This window comes from Furipterus horrens, unplaced genomic scaffold (genome assembly GCF_987537825.1).
Source record: "Furipterus horrens unplaced genomic scaffold, mFurHor1.1.pri manual_scaffold_15, whole genome shotgun sequence".
Classification (NCBI taxonomy): domain Eukaryota; kingdom Metazoa; phylum Chordata; class Mammalia; order Chiroptera; family Furipteridae; genus Furipterus; species Furipterus horrens.
Genome location: NW_028327185.1, coordinates 24,650,931 through 24,673,033, shown reverse-complemented (window position 1 = coordinate 24,673,033; position 22,103 = coordinate 24,650,931). Strand labels below are relative to the sequence as shown.

Below are 22,103 nucleotides of genomic sequence, written 5' to 3'. Positions count from 1 at the left end.
TAATTCAGCATTTTAGTTACCTAGCCTCTCATCTTGAAAAGACTCTCTCCAACTCTGCAAAGTTGCTCTTACAATGAACAAAATGCCGTCTCTAAAACCACTTCCCTGACTCCCATGGCTCTCTGCAGGAGGCAAGAGGATGTAACCATGCGTGGTCCTGAGGAAGAAAATGAACCTTGAAGATGTTAGATGTCTTCTCCAGAGCAACATAGGTAGAAGATTTTAGTGGCCGAATATCATGCAGAAAGAACATCAGATCTGTGTGCAAGTCTATGCGGAGTACAGGATTGGAAAATGGAGAGAAAGAGGACAGGGAGAGCCCTTCTTCCTCACCAGTTCCTTTCTCCCTTGCTCAGCAGAAGGGAAATGCTAGAAAGAACGAAGTCTTGTTGAATGCTGGCTCAAGGGCAGGTGCTCCACAAGTTCTTCCCGAGTAACGATGTCACTTACCTCGCCCAACAGCACTTTGAGGCCCCTACAAATACAGGGCATGGATGATGAGACAGGAAGATATTGGCTTCCCCACCATGAAGTGTGGATTTCAACCCAGATCAACTTGCATTAACCCTTTGAGTACCAGTGTCGCTGTGAGCATCACTGACAACTTTTCCCAGAAGTGCTAGCGTCGCTTCCACTGACTTTTCTTTCGATAGCTATAGATGTAAATAACAATGGAATAATTTGTATTTTATGTTTTGTTCTCTTTTTTTTTTGTACCTCAGGTTATATATTGATATAGTTTTTCTCATGTTGATCCAAATTTTGAATTACGCTTGACACTCAAAGGGTTAAAACCCACATTTCTAATCTCTATGCTGATACTTGTCACATTGCAATTTATGGTTCCGTGGGAACCACCTGGAGAACTTGCTAACTGAGGTTCTGATTCAGCGGGGTTGGTAAAGGGTCTGAGATTGTACACTGGCAGCACGCTCCCAGGGGATGCTGATGTTCATGCCCAGGGATCACACTGAAGTCCCAGATTTTTCAGACTCCCCTCAGAAAGGGCTGGAGTCAGTTACTCAAGTCACCGTTGTTCCAGTTCTGGGGACCAGCCTGGGGCAGGGACTCTTTCTCAGCCAAGAGGAGTCTTCCAGCCTCTTCAAAGCCCCTCATTGTTCCCTGACTACATCCCTTATCTTCCTTCTTTTCTCGTCACAATATTTTCTTTTTGAAGCACATACACTATTTCAGGTAAATGCAATGATATAACTTTGCACCATGACCTTCGCCTTCTGTCCGGAACACACTCCTATCTGCACTTACATTGTGTGTATTTCACAAGGCCCCGCCTTTGTTCTTGGATCGGACACCCCAGCTCGTACCAAATTCCCCAGCTTATCTAGCTTTCCATCACCAAGCTTCATTTTATGTTATACTAGTTTGTAAAGAAACTGGTACAACGTGTTGCTGTTGTTCTCTAAGATGGGCAACTCCCGTGTGGGCCCCACGGGTCGCCTGCACGGCTTCGTTTGTTTACGCGCCTTCGCTGCGCTGCGGCTGCCACGGACCGGGCCGTGCGCGAGGTTTGCCCGCCTGATCCTTTTATTCCATCTGAAATCTAACGCATAATATACACGTGTTTGCTCAGTTTTCACTGTGTTGTAGTCCTGTTCAGCTGCTTGGGTATGATGTGGTAATCAGCGTCACTTCCAATATGAAGTCTCGTTGCATTACGTTAGCCTCGGCAGACACTCGCTCTAAAACGTGCCGTGTGCGCACAAACCTCCCGCCGCCTTCAACGCGGTGAAAATGACCCTGCGCGTCAGATCACCGCTTCGAAGGCGAGGCTGGGGCTCGCCCGTAGTGTCAGGCTTCCGTTGGCTTCTACTCCATCGCAAATGAAGTTTTTAAAACGCTGCTTTCCAATCTCTATCTCCCAAGCTGGCTGCCCATGAAGCCACTGTAAGCCCCAGTCACGCTCCTTCTTCCCTTGGCACATGCTCGCAGGGCCTCCACGTGCCTTGTGTTTCCTTTACTGCTGCAGCCTCACGGGTGGCGAATGGAAGGGGGCTGGGCAGTGAGCCATCACCGCCACCACTGAGTGGGCTGGGGGTGGGGGAGTGGGTTGGGGGTGCAGGAGGCCAGGCTCTAGACTGGCAGCACTCTGTTCTGCTGCTAATTTGCAGGTCCCCTTGAACCTTCATGTCACACAGCTGCCCAGGCTGGAAGGACTACATGCCTGACCAGGTTGCTACAGCAGGTGAGGAAGGGGGCCAGGCCCCAGCATAGGAGTCATCCAGAGCTGGGCTCTCGCTGCCCCGCCTAAGCTGCCTGGGCCCCCGCAGAAGGGAGGTGACAGACCAGGGTGCAGAGGTCAGTCCCTGTGCCCAGGCTGGCTTTCTTCAGGGCCCTCCTTCTGACTCCAGAGTGCAGAGTTAAATATGTGCCTCATCACCCCTTGCAGAGGCCAGAAGGACCACAAGTGACAGCGATGGGAGGACGCTGCCATTCCTGACCTTTAGCACATGCCCCGCATGCACCTGCACCCCCAGCCAACCACCCAACCACCCCTTGCTCCTTCTCACCCACCCAAGGCCTTTACCCCTCAAGGGCTCCTCTCACCCACTGTCAGTGGACCATACCTTCTTCAAATATGTCCATCATTTCACAGACAAGCTTTAGCATCTCCTTGTTTAAAACGCACCCCCTGCTCCCAGGTGCCAGCCCCGCTGTGGGAACCGCACATGTCTCTGCTCCATTCTAAGGCCAGGCTCGGCTGTGAAGGTGTCTCCTCCACCTTCCTCCACCCTCCACTTCCAGTTCTCTTTTCAACCCCATGTCACATCAGACTTACATTTCTCCAATTGCCAGAATTCTATAATACACAGTGTACTATGATAATCAAAACATATAAAAAGTATAATTATATACTGTTACATATGACACTACACACATACCCACACACCCCGTAAGAAAAATTCTGTGACTCACTAAAACTCTTTGCATATGTTTATGTTATATCACAAAGTTCCTAATATCACGAATTACTGTCCTAGTCTTGCCCTTTCCTCCTTCTTGAGACTGGAAATCTCCCTTGTTTTGACTCTTCTTCGAGAATACTTCGTGCAGATATACACTCACGACAGGTCAGCTCTGGGCTCACGGAATCTCTTTTCCTGGTGAACAGTCCACCAACCGGCTTCCACTTTCTCCCTCTCCCCTGCGTCTCAGCTTTTCCCTGATGCCCCCACGTCCCTTCTGCTGGCTCCTCTTAGACGTCCCTGCTTTCAGCCGCCTGGGACTCGCCTGCAGCAGGAAAGGGTACTGGGCGCCTGCTCTCAGGGCGTTTCCACGTGAACAGCCGGTCACTCTGCTGCTGTCCGCGCCACGGAGAGAGACCCCGCCTCTCCGCCCCTTGCAGGTGAAGACACACAGCCCCTGAGAGGATGGCTCTCAAAGAGCACGTGGAAGAAGTGCGTTTGGATTTGGGAGAAGAGGGCAAGAAGAGCTGTACTGCAGACAATGGATGGTCGCTGGCTGTCATGGCAGCTCAGTCAGGATCTGGCAGCAGGAAGAGGCGGTCCTGAGCCTGAGAGGTTGGGATGCAACCAGGCCCCTTGGTGCATTTCATTTATTGGTGGAGAGCACGGTGGAAATCAGGAAATGAGAGGAATGCAGTTTGAAAATTAAACAAAAACCAAATCACATGCTAAGAAAACATGTTCTTATTCCTTTGAAGTCAGCGGAGGGTCTCATTATGCCAAATAATGAAATGCTTAATATGTATCAAATGCTACAATGTGTTGCCCCCACCCCCATTTTATAGATAAGAAAACTTAGAGGCATAGAAGTTAAGGATTACTGAAAGTCACACACTAGGAAGTGGCTCAGTTTGGATTATGATTAGAATTTCATTTCAGCCTGATAAAGGGGGTGTGTGGAATTTCTGGGGTGCAGGCTGGTTAATGCACACAGGGCCTGGGCAGAGATACAGAGGAGTCATCGGGAGCGGAGCTCAGCTTCACCCTCTGACCTGCGGGTGCAGGCAGAAACCATGTGCTGACGTTCATTTACGTATGCAGATATGGACCAGGGGATGTCTGAGCTGTGGGCAGAGACAAGAAGGTCATAGCTGAAGCCTAGGATGTTGACTGAATGAAGAAGAGAAGAATTTGGAACCGAACTTTGGGGGACAGGAAAGGGGATTTGCTCATAAGCAGTAGCCAGAAGAAAAGAGAAGGGAAGGAAGGAAGGGACAGGGTTGGGCAGTGGGGAGGGAGGGAGAAATGTTGGTGATGATGAGGGGGTACAAATACGTTCAAAAAAGGGAGGCTTCTTGGAATCCAAGGAAGAAGAATGTTAGAAAGGTCAGTGGTAACAAAGTTTGCAGAGAGGTCAAAGAAGTTTAGGGTCAGGAAGCAACCAATGAATGCATAAGTAAGTGGAACAACAGATTGATGTTTACCTCTCTCACTTCTTCTAAAGTCAATTTTTAAAAAATATTAAGGGTGAACAATTGTTGGAGTTTATCAGCTAGGAGGTCTTTGCTCATTTTGGCAACTGCAGTTCTAGTGAAGTGGTGGAATCAGAGGCCACAGCACGCAGGCCGAGCAGTAAGAACAGGGTCCCAGGCAGGGGAGCAAGAGGGGAGAGGCCAGCCATCAACAGAAAAGTTAGGCCCAGGGGTGGAGTGCTCTTTTATGATTTGAAGCCATTTTACGCATACGTACGAAAGGCAAATTATCAAAATAACTACAAACTGTGAAGACAAGGAGACAGCAGACACACAGCGGCAGCTGCACAGGAAGGGGTCTGCGCCCTGGCCCGGCTCCTGCTGGGTCCAGTCTCCTCTCCCTTCTTCACGCTCCTTTCTCCCCATCACAGTCACCCCGCATCTCCCTCTTCGATCTATTTCCACGCGATGTTGCTCAGTGAATTTCCCTCATGGTGTTTTCCTGCTCCTACCCTTTCAGTGGGATTCCGTAACGTTTAAGACGAAATTCAATCGAAAAACACAAAGTCGTCCTCACGCCAGTCTTCCCCAACACAGGAGCTCTTGGAGCTGACTGCCGCAGCCTGGTCCCTAGGGTTCTGACCCTGCGGCTGGCCTTCCCCCGAACCAGGACCCCTGGCCATGCCCCCCATCTCTTTACACTCCTCTGAGCCCTATCCTTCTCAGAGGGAAACCTCGATGTCCTTGGGGCCACAGAAAATGTTCCCTTTTATTCTACCTTGTAATGTTCCAAAGCTTCAGTATGTTTATCACTGTGGAAAACATCAAGGATATAAACACTGAAGATACAGCCCATGACAACGATGGGGTTACAATCTCTTTGGCAATTAAAGTGCTTGCTTACATTCCTTACATCTGGTCTGATACTCAACACTTACAACATTAAAACGGGATCTGCGGAGCTTGGCACCAAAAACTGATGGCCAGCTCTTCAAGAAGAGAAGCCGGGCATTGAAGCCTTCAGCATGGATCTCTGAACTCCCTCCCTGCCTCGGGAACATGCAGCAGGAATTGAATACGTTTGTCCTGGAAAATTAGACAGTTTGCAGTCTCTGGGCAATAAGAAACTGTAAATTAAATTTCATTTTTCCTATGATATGCTGGAACGTAAATATGGCTCTTCCACAAGCTTTTGCCTTTTATCACAGTATGGGATTTCCTCCAAGGCATTCTTCTATGTGTTCCGAATGTATTCCTTATATTTGCATGCATGACACATGCTGTTGGTGAGAAGATTGTCTCTTTCGTTTTCGCATTCATTTCCACAGCATTTTCATTGTAAGCCGGAGGGATTTCTCATTTCTCTTGGGATGTAATTTAATTTCTCCATGTGATGGAACTGTGTCTAAAACCCTCTTACAGCTAAAAAACATAACCTACTGACTCCAAATGTGGATTTTTATGAAACTAACTGCCTTTGTCACTTCACCTGGTACTGCAGTTTTTTATGGCTGCCCTTTTGTTATGAGTTTTTACAGTCATCCCATAATTTAAAAAAATTTGATGCCTATACTATTTATACTTTGATAATACAATCAACTTATATTTTTGCACTGTATTTCTTTTGTATATATGGTAGTCCCTCTCTATATCGCGGTTCACTTATCACGGCCTCACTGTATCGCAGGATTTTTAAAAATATTATATTTAATTACTTATCGCGGATTTTTCACTATATCGTGGGATTTTGCGGTACTGTAGAGTAAAAAGTAAAATAAACGTAAGGTTCCTACTTTGCGGATTTTCACCTATCGCAGGGGGGTCTAGAATGTAATACCCATGATAAGCGAGGGATCACTGTACCATAATATGAATATTTGCTTCCCAAATGTTCTTTTTACTTAAAAACACTGTCTATGTTTTTCTCTTTTATTGTGTTTCTTATGTGGATTTTCTTTTTCTTTTAGTTCAAATTTTCCTCAGAAAATGTAAGCACATTTTTAACGCACTGCTTTCATTTGGCTCATTTCCGAAAACCGTAGTCTTTCCATCTGTTCCTGTATGCTGTATTACAGTCTTGCTAGAGAACTAGTGGATGCATTACTTCTACTTCGTGGGCCTTTTTGAAGCTAATTGTAGGGCTTCCCTCCCACCAGGAACCCACACCAATGCCCTGAGGTGCTGTGCGGCCGCTAGGGCCGCAGATGGGTGTCCGTGCTCAGAGGCAGCTGAGGCTGAGCCGTGTCTGGTGCTGGGCTCCAGGCCTCACAGACCGCGGGCGTGACAGGGACCCCCGGCGCCTGCCGCTCCTCCACGCTGCTCTGAGCACAGCCACGGTGGGCTCTGCCCCTGCACGCCAGGGTCAGTGCCCGGACACAGGGTGTGGACAAGGGGCTTGAGCTGAGGGGGGTACCAGGAGATCCAGGCTGCCAAGGGGCACGGTGTGGAACTGGGAAGAACAAAGGTGGGGAGTGTCCAGGCTAGAGGATGCTGTGGCGGAGGTCAGCGCTCCGTGGCAGGCCCACGTGTTCATCTTCACCTAAAGTGGGTCTCTCTGTCCGGTGCCGCCCTGAGACCCAGGCAAGGGGCCCCTGTGCGCCCCAGCCTTGCCGCTCGGCACAGGCGGGGTGAGCACCAGCCGCCCTGGGAGCGCGTCAGAGCCACACCCAGCCCGCTGAGCCAGACGCCCCTGAACGGGTGCCGCACATACCTTCCCGCCTGAGAAGCACTCTCAGGGCCCCCTCTGGCTTTCCTCTGGCCATGACCCTCTCCCAGGAAAATGCCACAATGAGTCGGGGTCCTTCTAGACCAGGCCTCACATACTCGGGCCCCCAGAACTCACTGCCCAAAGGCTCAAGTCCACTTCCTTCGGAGGCATCAGGCGGCTTCCTCCGGTGCACCTGGGTCCCCAGTGGGGGGCCCAAGGACAGCTGTGACACTGAGGGGAGGAGGGGTGTTGGTCTGTCAGGTTGGGGGTCCACAGCGCACTCTGAGCGCGAGGCCCACGGAGGAGAGGAGCAGGAGGAGTGGGGTGGCCGTGGCCCCCAGCTGTACACTTGCTCCTGGTTCCCAAGGCCCGGCCCAGCCCACCTTTGCCTGCTGGAAGCTGACACGCCCTTTCAGGGGGGCCAAGCTACAGGAGGGCTGACAGTTACGAATGTTTAAAGTAATTCATAAAAAATGAGGTTATATTCTAAAATCATTTGTCTTATCCTAAGAAATTGCACCATGACATTTGATATATAATTTCAATTGAGGGAAACTACTGAATGACTATATTAAAAAAAAAGGCTTTAAAATTTCTATCATCTACTTATTCCTACAAAGCATCACACAAACAGTGACTGTCAGGAGACACCACTGATCATGACTTACAGGTCATTATTTATAACACAATGCCTAATCTTCAAGAGAAATATTACATATGAATTTACACTTCTCATTAAGATCCTTGAAAATATTGTATTTGGTAATTTTATATAAATTTAATACTTAGTGTTCTTCCCAATATTTTAAATTTTCTCTTCTTTTAATACTAAGAGTTTTAATTTTGTTTCACAAAATGCCATAAAGATGCCCCAAAATGCCGTATAGATGACCCCAAATTCTAATTTCCTCATGTACCATTCAAACAGTGAAGTCAGAGACGGCGAGAAGCACGCATCCAGCCAGACAGCTGATTCAGCAGGGCCAGCGGAGGGGCTGGTCCTCCTTATATAGCAGCGCGCTGGGCCACAGATGTCTGCTATTTCTGACTTTTATTTGAAATATACCCTGTAATAGAGTTTCTTCCTTTGTACAGTTTTTAAAGGTTATATTTTTTCCCTCAAGAGATCAGCTTCAAACATTTTCTTTAACATTTCCCTAACATGTAATTATCTTCTTTCAAAGACCCAAAAGTGCTGTCAATGTCACCGAGATAAGAATGTAAATATTTTATCAACAGCTGTCAAATTTCAATCGGCAGGAAACAAAAAGCTCCAAATCACGGTAACCTCACCTCAAGGCTACATCATTTAACTGACACAGGAGCCCTTTCCCTCTTTCCATTTTCCCATGGGCATTTCGGTCTGTTTTCAGGGTGCCGCTGATAGTCACTGGGACACTTGGTGGGGGATGGAGCGCCGTTGGAAGTGCGCTGCGCGGATGCCCTGTGGGGGACCAACCTCTCTGCACAATGCGTTCCCACACTTCTGTAAACACAGGCTACATGCCGGCATCAAGGGGACAAATGAGACCCTGCGCTCATGGAGTTTAGATTATACTGTAGCCAGAGAGAAACAAGCTAGAAACAAATGTGGCCACATTCTTCACGTCTTGCCTAAATCCCTTAAGCCACAAGGGGTGGACAGAAGTAGGTTCATAGTTGTGAGTACACAGAAACGTTTATTCTTGTGTTATTATTATTTATTAATTATTGTATTATTTTTCCATATGAACAACTGTAAAACCTCTTTTGCCCACCCATGTATATATAATATATATTTTTTCCTACGAGTATATTTTAATATGCCTTAAAAAATGCAACTTTTTAAAAGAAATTAAATTTGGGTGCCTGGGATAGCGGTACCAAAGGCTGTGGCCACTGAGCTGGGAAGGAAGGGCCAGAGGCAGTCAGGCCAGGCTCTGGGACAGAGCACACAGCACAGTCACGGAACAGAGACAAAGACGGGGCCACGAGTGAGGAAGTGAGAGAGAAAGTACAGGCAGAAACCATGTCCTAGGACACGTAAATCATGGTCATGCACCTGGGCTTCACTCTACCTGCCACGGAAGGAGGCGCACTTTCAGCAGGTCTCATATAGGACAGTGACAAGATCCGATATGCATCCCCAGACAGGTTGGGTATGGCAGGAATGGAAGCCAGGAGTATGGTCAGGACGGAAGAGACAGAAAGAAGTAAAGAGATTCAGGGTATATTGGACATAAAGGAAGGGGAAATAACTGTAATGTGTACGTTCAAGGCCCCAAAAGAGAACGTTTGCTTTAGGAGACAGAGCATTTCCCTGCATTAGCAAAGGAGACCCAGTGGGTTAGTTGTTAATTTAGAATATCAGAATATCGACACCCTCACCCTAAGCAGTGTGGCTTGGTGGACTGGAGCATCATCCCATAAAACAGAAAGCCATGGGTTCAATTCCTGGTCAGGGCACATGCCTGGGTTGAGGGTTCGGTCCCTGGTCAGGGAGCGTATGAGAGGCAACTGATCAATGTTTCTCTCCCTCCCTTCTCTTCTCTCTAAAATCAATGAGCATGTCCTCGGCTGAGGATTAAAAAAATAAAATAAAAGAATACACCCTCAATATACAAATAAAGAACAAAGGCCCAGAGAGATGAAAAACTCCCTTAAGTGCTCAAAGAGCTGTCTGGCTATCACCTGCATTTTCCAGGCCACGGAATTTCCCATTTCTCAGCGCCTCCTCTCTGACTGAGCTTGGTACCTAGTCAATATCTTGCATGACTTTCTCTGGAAGGGAATTTTATTAATAAATTATTTTTTACCTGCATTTTTCTGAACCTAATAAGTATGAGCTAAGTTATGGAGATTGTTAGAAGGAGAATATTTAATATTAAGGCTGTCGGTTAGAAGCTGAGTTTTGGAGGCCATTCTTACAGCATTAGTTCAGAACATTCATTTCCAAAGAACAAAAAGCAAAAGAAGAAACTTGAAATTAATATTTCCTTCACCTGCTTTCATAGACAATTCCAATGTGTCTTGATCTCCCCAAACCAAGGATTCCTCTTCTTATTGACAACATGGACTAGCATTTGCTCAGCTTTGTAAGTGGGTAGTAACGGAGATGGTGTCATGGAGGAGCACTGAAGGGCTTAGTGAACTGATGGTGCCACTGGCTGCTGTCACCTGTCCTCAGCAGCAGTGGGCACCAAGGGAGCAGACCAAAAGGATAGTTTCCCGATGGAGCCAAGTTCAAACCTCACGTCTGGCATTTAGATCGCAGGACAAAGTTCTCAGCATCCCAAAGCATCAGTTTCCCACTCTGTGTGGGACCCAGACTGGTGGCAGTCTGGGCAGGTTCCATCAGTCACACAGTGTGTGTAGGCACGACAATGCCCAGCCAAGAGTGCAGGGGAGCCAGCTACGCAGCAGTCAGCTCTGAGCCTCACAAGACTGACAAGTAAGGGGTTGCTGGACTGACGTCACAGAAAATCTGACGTGTGGCTCCCTGAACTTGAGAATCCCATCGAGGCATGAGCTCCTTTTCCCTTTCTGCTCCAGTTCCCTGATCGTGGCTTCTGTCTTTGTGATTACAAGCTGGGGGCTGTGTTTTGTATTAATCATGTTTTTTATTTTCTTTAAAGATGACTGGCCAGGGAAAGACTGCCCCTCCCAGGGCTAGCCGATCCTTAAGAGACAGCAGAGGCGCTGGCTCAGTGTGCATCTTTCACATGTGAACCCGAGTCTATAGTCACAGCCCCTTTCTGCTCTCATTCTCACACGAGCCAATTCTTCTCTGCCTCAGTCACCCGAGGAAGGGACGAGGCAACCAGACGTCACCCTCGGAGCCCAGAGCCCACCAACATGATTCTAATGGGCGGTTCTAGGCTGCTTTCCCAGCCCGCCCTGTGCTTCCTGCACAGTGAAGACTCCGACCTCGGCTTTCTCTTCATTCCTGTCCTCTGCCTATTCCCACACCCAGTGCTTCCCCTGGGTGACACTGGGTGGCACACCGTGCCCCTGTCTTTGGAATCATAGCTAACAAATTCTCCTTTCAATGGCATGGCCCCTGTGTCATCCCTAGGTCACGGTCATAAGTGAAAACCCTGCAGCCACAAACTTGAGAAGAGCTTGCTGAGCAGCAAGATGAGGGGATAACAGAGGACCGTGTTCTAAAAATAGTGTCCTCTGGCAGCTCTGCTCTCCCAGGGCCACCTTCCAGAGCTCACTGCCCACTTCTGGGCACATGGCCGTGGTGGAGGAGGCAGGGAGGGTGAAGGTTTTTAAAGTAGGCACTTTACCATCCCTCAGATCATCGGGGTTACTTTAGGAAGGAAGAAGGGGAGAACAGATAATGGGTGGTCTATTAGCATTGTCTGCTGAATAGAAAGAGGATCATTAATGAGGACATTTAAAAAAGATTGAGCTTTGTCACAATGTTGCTCATTTTTATAACCACGATCAAGTTTTCTACAGCATTCTGACCATCACAATTTAAACCAATGAATAATGTTTAAGTTTGTATGAATTAGACAAGCTCTGAGGTCCCATGGTGCTAAAAATTCAACCGTTTTGCACTACAGTTACGCACTGCTTCACGACGGGATACGTTCCGAGTAACGCGCTGTTGGGTGATTCTGTCATTGTGCGAACATCAGAGCGGCACTGACGCTCACCTGGCTGGTGCAGCGCACTGCACACCTGCCCTGTGCCCAGCCTGCTGCTCCTGGGATACGAGCCTGTGCGGCTGTTACTACGCTGACCGCCGTAGGCAACTGTAACACTATGGTAAGCATTTGCATGTCTAAACATAGAAAAGGTACTATGAAAACATGGAATACAAGGTATACTAAAAATGGCCCACCTGTATTATAGGGCACTTACCATGAGCGGGCCTGTAGGACTGGAAGCTACTCCGAGTGAGTCAGTGAGCGAGTGGTGAGTGACGGGAAGGCCCAGGGCACGACCGCCCACAGTCACAGCCTCTGCAGACACGGTCCCAGAAGCCCCGGCCCTGCTTCCCGTGCAGAGTCAGAAGCAGAGCCAGCTGTCCGCGCTGCTCTGTGAACGGGGAGGCGGGCTGGGCACATGGGCAGTATCACGGGGGAGCTGGCTGGGTAAGATGCAGACCCCACGGCAGTGACCTGCAGGGAGGGGGAAGGGTGGCCTGAGCATCAGCAGGAAAACGAAATCCAGATGTGAGATAAAGGGTCCTAGGTGACTGTCATGCCCATGTGGTTTCGGCCACTGCTTGTTGGAGGAATGGTCAGATTAAGGAACTTTGTGTTCTTCATAGAAAAAGAGGGTATTTAACATGGACAGGGTATAGAACTGAAGGCTCGCTAGTGACTTTGGAAAAGCACACTCTCTGGCATTGAACTGATGGGAGAAATAAAACTAATCTTTGCTTTCTGTCATTACAACCTAAAAATATTTCCAAAGTAGAGGGGCAGGCTGGCTCCACATGGCCACAGAGAGCCCTTGCTCAAGTGGCAACAGCACCTTGTCTCCATTAAGGTCACTCCTGTGGACCAATGTGCAGGCAGGGCCTGAGGTCCTCAGCAAAGAATACCCAGGGCTGTTCTCAGAAGACCATTGGCTGGGCCTGGGGGGCCCACCACCTTCTGTGCATCTGCGCTTGGGACATGGGCTCCTCTTAGCTGACACAGGTCCGTGGTGACAAACGGGGCCATCATCTGTGACTCAGGAATGAGTTGCTGTGACTGAGAGGGACTCTGTCACCAAACCCCACAGACACAGCTCCCGTCAGAGGGGAAAAAAAAAAAAAAAAGACTTCCCGTTCACATATTCTTTCATTTCTGACAGAAAATTCAGCCATTATAACCTTATGGGACCACCATCAGACACGTGGTCAGTCAACCATTAACCAAAACGTCATTAGGTCACAAAGTACTATTGTTTCAAAAACCCTACATTGCTACAGTTTTTATCTTGTAAAAAGAGAGTATTTCAAATAAAATCAACATTTATTGTATTTCAACAAACATGGCTTCTTTGTAAGTTTTAATCTGATGAGTAAATAACCCAAAATATCTTAAGACAAAAAATTGAGCATGACTGCATATTTATATTGAGATTCACACAGGAATGATTACAAATAGTATTGAAAAATATCATCTTAAAGATTCCTATTCCTCATTAATCTGTTCTCTCAGATCAAGCCATAAACCCCCATTTTAAAGCTAAGAATTCAACTCAGGAAAAGCTCTTACCTGATAGTACTTCGGCGGAAGTTCTGAATGTCATTTATTTGGCCTCCAATCAGAACACGGGTGCTAGAATAAAATAAGAGAATGGGGTTAACATATAGCCAGGACCCTGGAAAAGGTCAAGCAACAGGTCACACAAGATGATGTGAGTCATGCAGGAAAACTACAGAACTTTCTATTGATAGTGACCTCCTAGGTCACGGTACCCAACCAGCTCACGGAACCAATGAACACACAGGTGGTCAGAGAGTTAAAGCTAAAGAGACGCACCCATCACTTCCTACGAGAGGCTCTTCAACAGCTCTAATCCCATCCCCCCCAAAACTCCCGTCACAATGAAGGAACATAAAGTGAGAAGAAGAGGAGACAGCAAACACACTGCCCATCCCTTAATTTTACGTATTAGAGATGGGGTTTTCATGTTTAGCAACTGAGTTCCTACTGTCTCCCTTCAAAGAAAAGCCCTGGGAACGATCGCTAAGCCATCCAGTACATGACTTTCTCCACACAAGGGATGCATACACAGCTGTCTAGCAACTAGTCCAGTTCTCACTCAGAAGAAGAACCCCACCTTACACACAACCCACACTCCCATTCGGACACTGACATGCACATTTTTAAAGTGCGCGGAGCCTGATGTTGACGCCAGAAAGTGTCTCTCAGGACAGCAACTTCTCCGAAGGTCGACGTAAAGAAAGGAAAGGTGGCAGTGAGTAGCCAAGGGGAGAAGGAGGGGTGTGTGTCCTTGTGCGGGCAGTCCCTGAGCACAGCGGCCAGAGGCAGTGCTGCGGAAGAGCTGAGGATGGGGCCCGATGAGACATTACGGTGTTTTTAAAGGAGAACCTCACAGTCTCCAGGGTGGGGAAGGTGAAGCCAGATGACAGGAGACAGGGGCGCTGTGGGGTGACAAGCGTGTCCAGGGTGTGTGTGGACGGACCTCCTCAGCAATGATGGGAAGAGCTAAGTGCAGCATCTGAGGCTAAGGTCTGTGCGCAGCTAAGTGCCTGCGTAAACTTTTAATTAATAATTAAATAGCAGATTTGCATTTTGCATCGTCTTTTGTGCAAGTGTCAGTCTTCAAAGGATTGGGGAAAAAGAAAAGACAGAAAAGGCATCGGTCCCGCACGGATCTGAGAAGCTCCATCCTACAGAACCTCCACCACTGTGCTGCTTCAGTTTCCTCTTCTCCTGCTGCTGGCACTGTGTGTCCTCTCGATCAAGGGACCCTCTCCTACTTCCAGCACCTGGCCAGGCGAGGGTGGTCAGCCCGCTCCTCTCCCGGGAGCCCCGGTCCGAGGGGCACGTCCTCGGAAAGAAGTGGCTGCAGCGTGGGAAAACTGAGGACAGGTGGATGGTTGAGCACCTCCGGGGGGACAGAATCATTTCTGCCCCTCACTTCTCTCTAACAGATGTTTTCTGCCATGTAGGGCATGCCAATGAGTCTAGAGTTCAGCGTTCGGCCGATTCTTTCTAGAATTGAGTAATTCACAGGACGAATGCTCAGTGAATTCCACTAAGGCACACCTCAGTCCCTTACAGTGACCTACTAAGTGTCTTGCACATAGTAGGAGCTCAGTGAGAATGTGTCCTATGGAGTTTATCCTAAAAGTTAACAGTTATCCAGAATGCATCTGCCTGATTTAGAATTAAGAGTCCCAACATGAATATGTACTGAGATCCAGATCAGGTTGAATAAGTTAATCTCTCAATAATGTAAAATTAGGTTGCACCATTAATGATAAAATAGAAGTAAACACTACCCAGCCATTAAAGTGCCTGCTAATAAAAATAGCGCGTCTGCCGAAGGGCCTGTGAAACAATAATTGAGCCCAAACGCCCTGCAGTGTTTCCGGGGCTCTCTAGTGTCCAACTCAGGAATGCTTTCATTTTGAAAACCAGCGAGGGGACTGGCTTTCATCCGAGCACAGATTCTCTATTGAGAATCACTGCCCATGGCATTCATCGGGGGCGAGCTTCCAACCTCTGCAGAGACATGACAGACCCCTCCACAGCGCAAGGAGCATGGCTGCAAAGGTTACATAATCTCAATATGACCAGTGATTCCATAATAGGCGGCTGGCACAATAATGAGGAGAACAAAGTCAGAGATGAAACTGTCATCACGGAAGGTCAGAGGAGAGGCCTGGGTTCTGAGAAACGCAGGCTCTTCTGTTCATGTCTTGGGTCCAATTGTCCGTGGTTACGCACGTGACTCAGAGAAGAGTCTCCGTGAGGCAGCTCTTTGGGATCATTCATACGATGACCTGAACTGTCTTATTTCCTTAAAACTTTTCCTGAAAATTCCATTTGCCTACTTTCTAATTACATTGAGTGCACATGTTGCTCTGATCACTCACCAGAGCAGAACAGGTGAGCAGGTGCCTCACAGTCGAAGGGGATGGTAAATGTCGCCCTCTGACCTGGGCAGCACTGCACATGCCCACAGCCTGGAAGGAGAGCAGCTCACTGACGGACCTGTGCATTCAGCTGCAATTAGACCCAAGCATCTCCGGGAGGGCCTAGAATATTCCCCCTTTGAATTTCACAATATGTCTTTATTTTTTTGGCCTTCCTTATCAGAAGACCAAAATAAATAAGTGCTTTGGCAAAGCTGAGATTGACAGTCTGTTTTTTCCCCTCTCCCAAGGATATGCTTATTGATTTTAGAGACAGGGGAAGGAAGGGAGAGAGAGAGGCAGAGAAACATCAATGTGAGAGAGAAACATTGATCCGTTGCCTCTTGTACGTGCCCCAACCAGGGACCAAACCTGCAACCTAGGTATGTGCCCTGACCAGGAATTGAACTCATGACCTTTAGGTTTACAGGATGATGCTCCAAGCAACTGAGCCACACCGGACAGCCTTCCTTATGGGGATGGGAAATAAATAGGACATAGTGCTAGAAGTGTGTATATTATGCTTAGTTAGGTTTGCATTAAGTTCTTATTCAAAACTGCTTTAACTAAGGATCTTCCCATTCAGATGTTCTCGTCGGCTCTACCCAAGGCACCAGAGCCCAACTCTGAATTTTTAGCCATCCCATCTAGCAAGGGAGAGACAGAACCACTTAAAACATGGGACAGTTCTTATGAAGGAAATTATGCATTTCCTCATTATAATTTCCAATTTGCACGCAATCTAATAACTGTCTCAAAGTTGGGCCACCCCGTAAGTCATTGGTAAAGTTGATATATAAGCTAGGACCCTTTTTATTATGAATTCTACATAATAATCAGAACCAGAGCAACAAGGTAACTTACTAAATCCTCAGCCTAGGCCAGGCGCTATTCCCAGCCCTTCACACACACCGGATCATTTACTCATCACTCCGTTTGCACTGTGACCTGCGCTGTCCACACGAAGGAACAGACGCCTGCTGTCCCTGCAGGGGAACTGCAGCTCTATGGGGGTTACTGAGGCAAACTTGATGCCATGCATCTTTTCCCATTTACTGCTGCCCTTCTCTGTCCATCCCTTTGTCCAGGTTACACAGTGCACACAAACGAGTGCAGACAAGTTCAGTGGGCCCAGCAATCCTGCATCATCTCTGAGCAGTCGTGCGAGCTGTGGGTGCTCTGCGGGCCTTGGCGGAGTAGCAGGCTTCTCCGTGGTCCCTGGGTGTGCTTGCTGCCAGGCATAGGTGAGCCCAGCTTCCTGCGAGCACAGCAGTGCGGGAGGAGGGGGCAGTCGTGGGAAGGGCGTGCTGGAGCTGAGACAGTCACTCATGCTGGCCATGGGTTGTCAAGGAGTGTAGCCACCATCCTTGAGTGTCAAAGGAGTGTCCAAGGAGATGGCCCTGAGCCAGGCTGCTTGGTTGATGGGGAAGCAGCATCAGAAGTCTTCCAGGCATCTTGTCCTTGTCACCAGGGTGGCAGCAGACTCAGTGGTTTGCAGAGCCCACAGGTCGCTGCTGTTGAGGGCAGCAAACAAGCCAAGGCTTAGTATTCTGGCGAGCAGACAAGTGATGGGGAACAGAGCCCTCAGAGCTGGTGCGCGGAGGGGGGAATCTACCCCAAATAAGAAGGAGGAGAGGCAACTAGGATGAACTAGAGACACTGACTCCCAAGGGGCTGTCACATCTCCTGGAGGCTACACAATCCCAGAGACCATCGACTGGAGGGGACACGGCTCCACTTGACTGAGAGACAAGGAGGAGTGAGCCTTGGCAGTGACAGTTTTGGTTTCTACCCGCTCCCGACTCTGAGGCCTCCGAAAGGGGGTCTATACAGTCTCTGACGGCGTTGTCACACCAGGACTGCCAGTCATCCAAGGCAGTGTAGACAGGCACGTGAGACGAGAAGTGCCACTCTGCACTTGGACTCTGGCACACGGCAGTGACACAGTGCCGGGGCCGGCGGGGGGTGGGGGGAAGACCGTTCCCTGGCCAGGGACAAGGACTGCCTGTCCATCCAGTTGCAGAAAGCTGACCTCATACTGTTGAGATAAAAGTTGGAGGCTAAATTCAACTAGACCCACAAAACAGAGTGAAAAGTACAATCCGAGCTTTGTAACTTAACATTTCACTCCATGTACACAGATAAGTGATGGAAAGAAACTTCACCAATAATAATGCTGGTTGGTTGACTCTTCCTGAAATTAGATATGACTTTAGTGTTCTTCCATATTTTTTAATAAATCAGAACAAATAAGAAGTACTTCGCAACAACTGAGGTTTCTACAATGTCGGTGAAGTAAGGGAATTGAGGAGTTTTTGCATCTAACTAAGGTTTAACTCATTCCTTCAGTGTTAGCTATTTTGAAGTAAAAAAAACAGTATTAAATATCACTTTTAGAAAAATATGTGCATATATTTTACATATCATGTTAAGTATAAGGACATTTTAACAATTTATAAGATGATAAATAACCTTATACAATCAAAGTCTGTAGATGATGCCCACCAGCTGGAAGCGGCAGTGATATTGCTTTTACTAGAAGATGCAATGAAAACTCAGAAAGGAGAAACTGAGCATAAAATCGAATATACACAACTTTAGTATCCTACAGATTTCCCACATTTATGTTTCTCCCTGTACAAACTGAACCGTGTCCCCTCAATTTCATATGTGAAGCCCCCACCCTCAGTGTCATATCTGGAAATGGAACCTTTAAGGACGTAAACTAGGGTTGCATAAGATCTGAGGGGTGTGGAGCCCTAATCCAATCCTTGAAGGAGCTCCCTCCTTCCTGTTCACTTGCTATCCTTCCTGCACCCTCTCCTCATGCTCAATGAAAAGGCCATGTGAGGGCACAGTGAGAACCACTGTCTGCAAACGGGGGACAGAGGCCTCCCTAGAAACCAACACTCTGGGACCTTGACCTTGGACCACCAGCCTCCAGACCGTGAGAGGAGAAATTTCTGGCATTTAAGCCACCTCGTCTGTGGTATTTTGTTATAGCAGCCCAAGAAGACTGAGCTCCCAATCTGATACTCAGTTCTTCAATGAGCAAAAACTTATCAGAGGTTATGTCTACCTTAACCTGTGGTTTTGGCTTTTTTTTTTTTTTTAAATAGAATGTTGAATCTGAAAACAATTAAAATATAACTTAGCCCAAGTCCTATCATTTCTGAATGTTTTTTGCTTATAAGTGGTTGATATAAAACAAAATGTGAACTTGAAGCAGAATATGTATGATGACAATATAGCCCCCTGTTTGCCAACATCTTTCAGAATCAGGACAAAAACAGACAGAAAAAATCCCGATACCCTATTTCCTCTCATAGCATAGTTAATTTAAAGGCAATTCATAGCCATGGGCATATGGAGGCCTACACTGAATTAAAGAGTGAAAAGGTCATTTATTGCATGTGATTCATCATGATATTTCTATAACTTGTGAGGGGGAGTAGTTAAGTGAGTTCATCTGTGTTAGTGGCAGAAATGAGGTGGAAGGAAGAGGAGCCATGGTTTATACATGTTCACTTTCCCTTTTACATGGAAACTTATTACTTCCCACCTTTTCTTCCTGTTGGACACAGAGCTATGCGTGAGCTGATGTATGCGTTAGGGATAAGCCCAGGGGACTCACTCACTTGCAATTCTAAGGAGCCTGGGCAGATGGAGCTGGAAAACAGGGCAGTGGGCAGGAGGCCTCGATTCATCCCAGTTCTGCTATTAACTTTCTGTTCTCGGGCCATCCTGTCAGCCCACATTCTGGCCAAGAATTTAGGAAAATAATTTGAAAATTGACCATTCACATATCACACATAATAAAATGCTTCCCTTTCTATATTTTTTTTTTTAGTTATAAAGTAATAAATCTCATTTAATAAACCAAATTATTTAAAAGGAAAAAGTTGAGTGATGTCTGTCCTCCCCGTTCTCCCTCCCAAACTCAGTTCCCTTGAATGTTCAGTCTGATGCCTGTCATGCTGGGATTCGCCCTCTGCACAGGCACCCGCCGCCTTCACTCCGCGCCCACCACTCCTGTGCAGCGCTGCTGCTGCCCTCTCCGAACCAGGCAGCACGTGCCCTGCCTCAGCCTGCGGGCCCCCCCACTGCTCTGTAGCAGCTGGTAAGCCCCCCTCAGCACAGAGGGAGGTCATTCATTCAACCCTTTTACCCTCTGAGGGATTAGCAATGTTTCCTATTAAAAACAATGTAACAACGTTAATCCTTGTTAGCCTCTACAGGTGAGTTCCTTTTTGTAGTTACAGATGCCTGAGTGATGATTGATGGGTCACAGGGTCTTCACCGTTTACACTGTAGTGGAAAATGCCAGTTACTTGTCTAATTTTGCTTCCCACTTACCTCACCATATTCGGGTATTACCTCTGTCTCCCTATTGATTAATGGTAAATCTGTCTGATTATTGGCAAGAAACAGTGTTCTCAGCAGCACCTCTCTGTAGTCTGTAGGGCCTCAGAGGATGCCTTGCACCAAGTCAGACTGTTCCAATGCTGTGGCATAAGACGGAGATAATCCTTGGAAACTACATTTTAGGAAAAGAACAGCAACTATGATTCAAAGGAAGGAGTTTTAATGGCTTATGTTGTATTGAGTGGAAATGAGTAAATGTTCCATTCAGTATGTTTCTCTGCATGGGGAACATACTGATTTAAAAGTCACTGCAATTATTTTTCCCTTAAGACTGTGATTTAAAAATTGTCTAGCTCACCAAATGGTTTCCTGTGTTCTTTAAAAGGTCAGAAATAACTATAATAAAGGAAAAGTTCCAGTCTCTACTACCTAAATTTTATAAACAACATTATGTCTTTGAAATGCCACTCTTCAGCCCAAGATGGCTCTCTGTTCAGACACGTGGGAATGTTCATCACCTTTACTTCAGGCCACCCTGCAGAGGTTGCCACTCAGGTGGCTCACAATTACAGTCCTTAAACCTCAGTCTCTCTCCTTCTCTGAAGTTAAGTCATAGTATGAATGTAATACGCAAGAAAGAGTATTTCTTAATTTCTGGTCCAATCAGTGTTACAGCACCTGATCTGATAATAGTGTTCAGAGGGGTTCAAGGACATACTTTTGAAGGAAAGAACAGGTGCCTGAAGTTTAGGTTTTTATAAATGAAATTATTTCAGGTGCTTCCACAGGACTCAGAGGAATACTCTGAAGGACTCTGGTGACTTGCAGGCTAAGGTCAGTCCCTGCAGCAGGACAGCTGGGTTATCAGCGGCATGTGGAGTTGGTTAGATGAGGGAGAATCAGTAATGATATCAGCTTAGTCTGAAACACCATCGACAGTTATGTCCTTAAAATAATCACAATAATGAATGTAAATTTTGCTCCTGCCCTAGGATAGGCTTGTTTGGAGAAAAGGGTTTTTCTTTCTCCCCTCCCCCCCTTTTTCTCTATTCATAGGGAATTTGCAGGTTGGGTCTCCAGGAATAGCTGAGTTTGGACTTGGAGCACTCATTTCATTTGGTGCTTAAAGTTAAAACTGTCAGCTTTCCTCAAAGGAATATAAAATAAGTACTTCTTGTGGAAAGGAGGAAGGAAATACTCCATCTAAATAACAATGTGGCTCTCTCTTGAGTGATGGGATGGTGTGTAATGTTTTTCTAACACTCTAGTTTCCCAGTTTTGTTTGTTTGTTTGTTTTTAATGGGTATATAGGAGGTCCGTCTGGAAAAAGTCCAGTAATTGTTAATATAATGAGAATGGTTTGCATGACATCCATGTAACCTGGCAGCCAAGGAGCATGCACTGGAATGCACATGCATGAACAACGATGACTTCACTGTACTAGTCAGTGTGGGTGGTAGACGCCATTGAGGGAGCATGTGTACTGTGTGGCTGTCACATTCAAAATGACTGAGCAAATACAGCAACAGATCAGCACCAAATTTTTTGTTGAGCTTGAGCATTCCTCCATGGAAATTATGTGGATGGTTCAGAAGGCTACAGCTATGGGCAGCTTCATCATGACAATGTGCCCGCTCGTGCCTCATGTCTCATGCAGTGTTTTGGCAAGACATCAAATCACCCAGGTGACTCAGTCCCCCTACAGCCCAGATTTGGTGCCTTGTAACTTCTGGCTTTTCCCAAAGTTAAAATCACCTTTGAAAGGGAAGAGATGTCAGACCATCAGTAAGATTCAGGAAAATTCGATGGGGCAGCTGATGGCGATTGGGAGAACTGTGTGAGGTCCCAAGATGCCTGCTTTGAAGGGGACTGAGGTGCCATTATCCTATGTATAATGTTTCTTGTATCTCCTATCTTCTTCAATAAATGCCCCTGTTTTTCATATTACAAGGCTGGATAACTTCAGAACAGACCTCATATTACATTTTGAAGATGAAGTACATCCCCTGTAATTTGAAGCCTGAGCTCCTCTCCAGGTC

At 47.1% G+C, this 22,103-nt stretch overlaps 1 protein-coding gene across 1 annotated transcript in view; it reads right to left on the bottom strand.

Annotated features, from left to right (window-relative positions):
• The window catches only part of CHRM3 (cholinergic receptor muscarinic 3), a 398,997-nt gene that overhangs the window by 195,834 nt on the left and 181,060 nt on the right, over window positions 1-22,103 (bottom strand). The window contains exons 2-3 of the mRNA XM_090263205.1: window positions 13,307-13,369; window positions 11,958-12,217 (exon numbers count right to left, since the gene is read on the bottom strand). The gene's annotated coding sequence lies outside the window, so the exon portion shown is untranslated. The remainder of the gene's footprint in view (window positions 1-11,957; window positions 12,218-13,306; window positions 13,370-22,103) is intronic.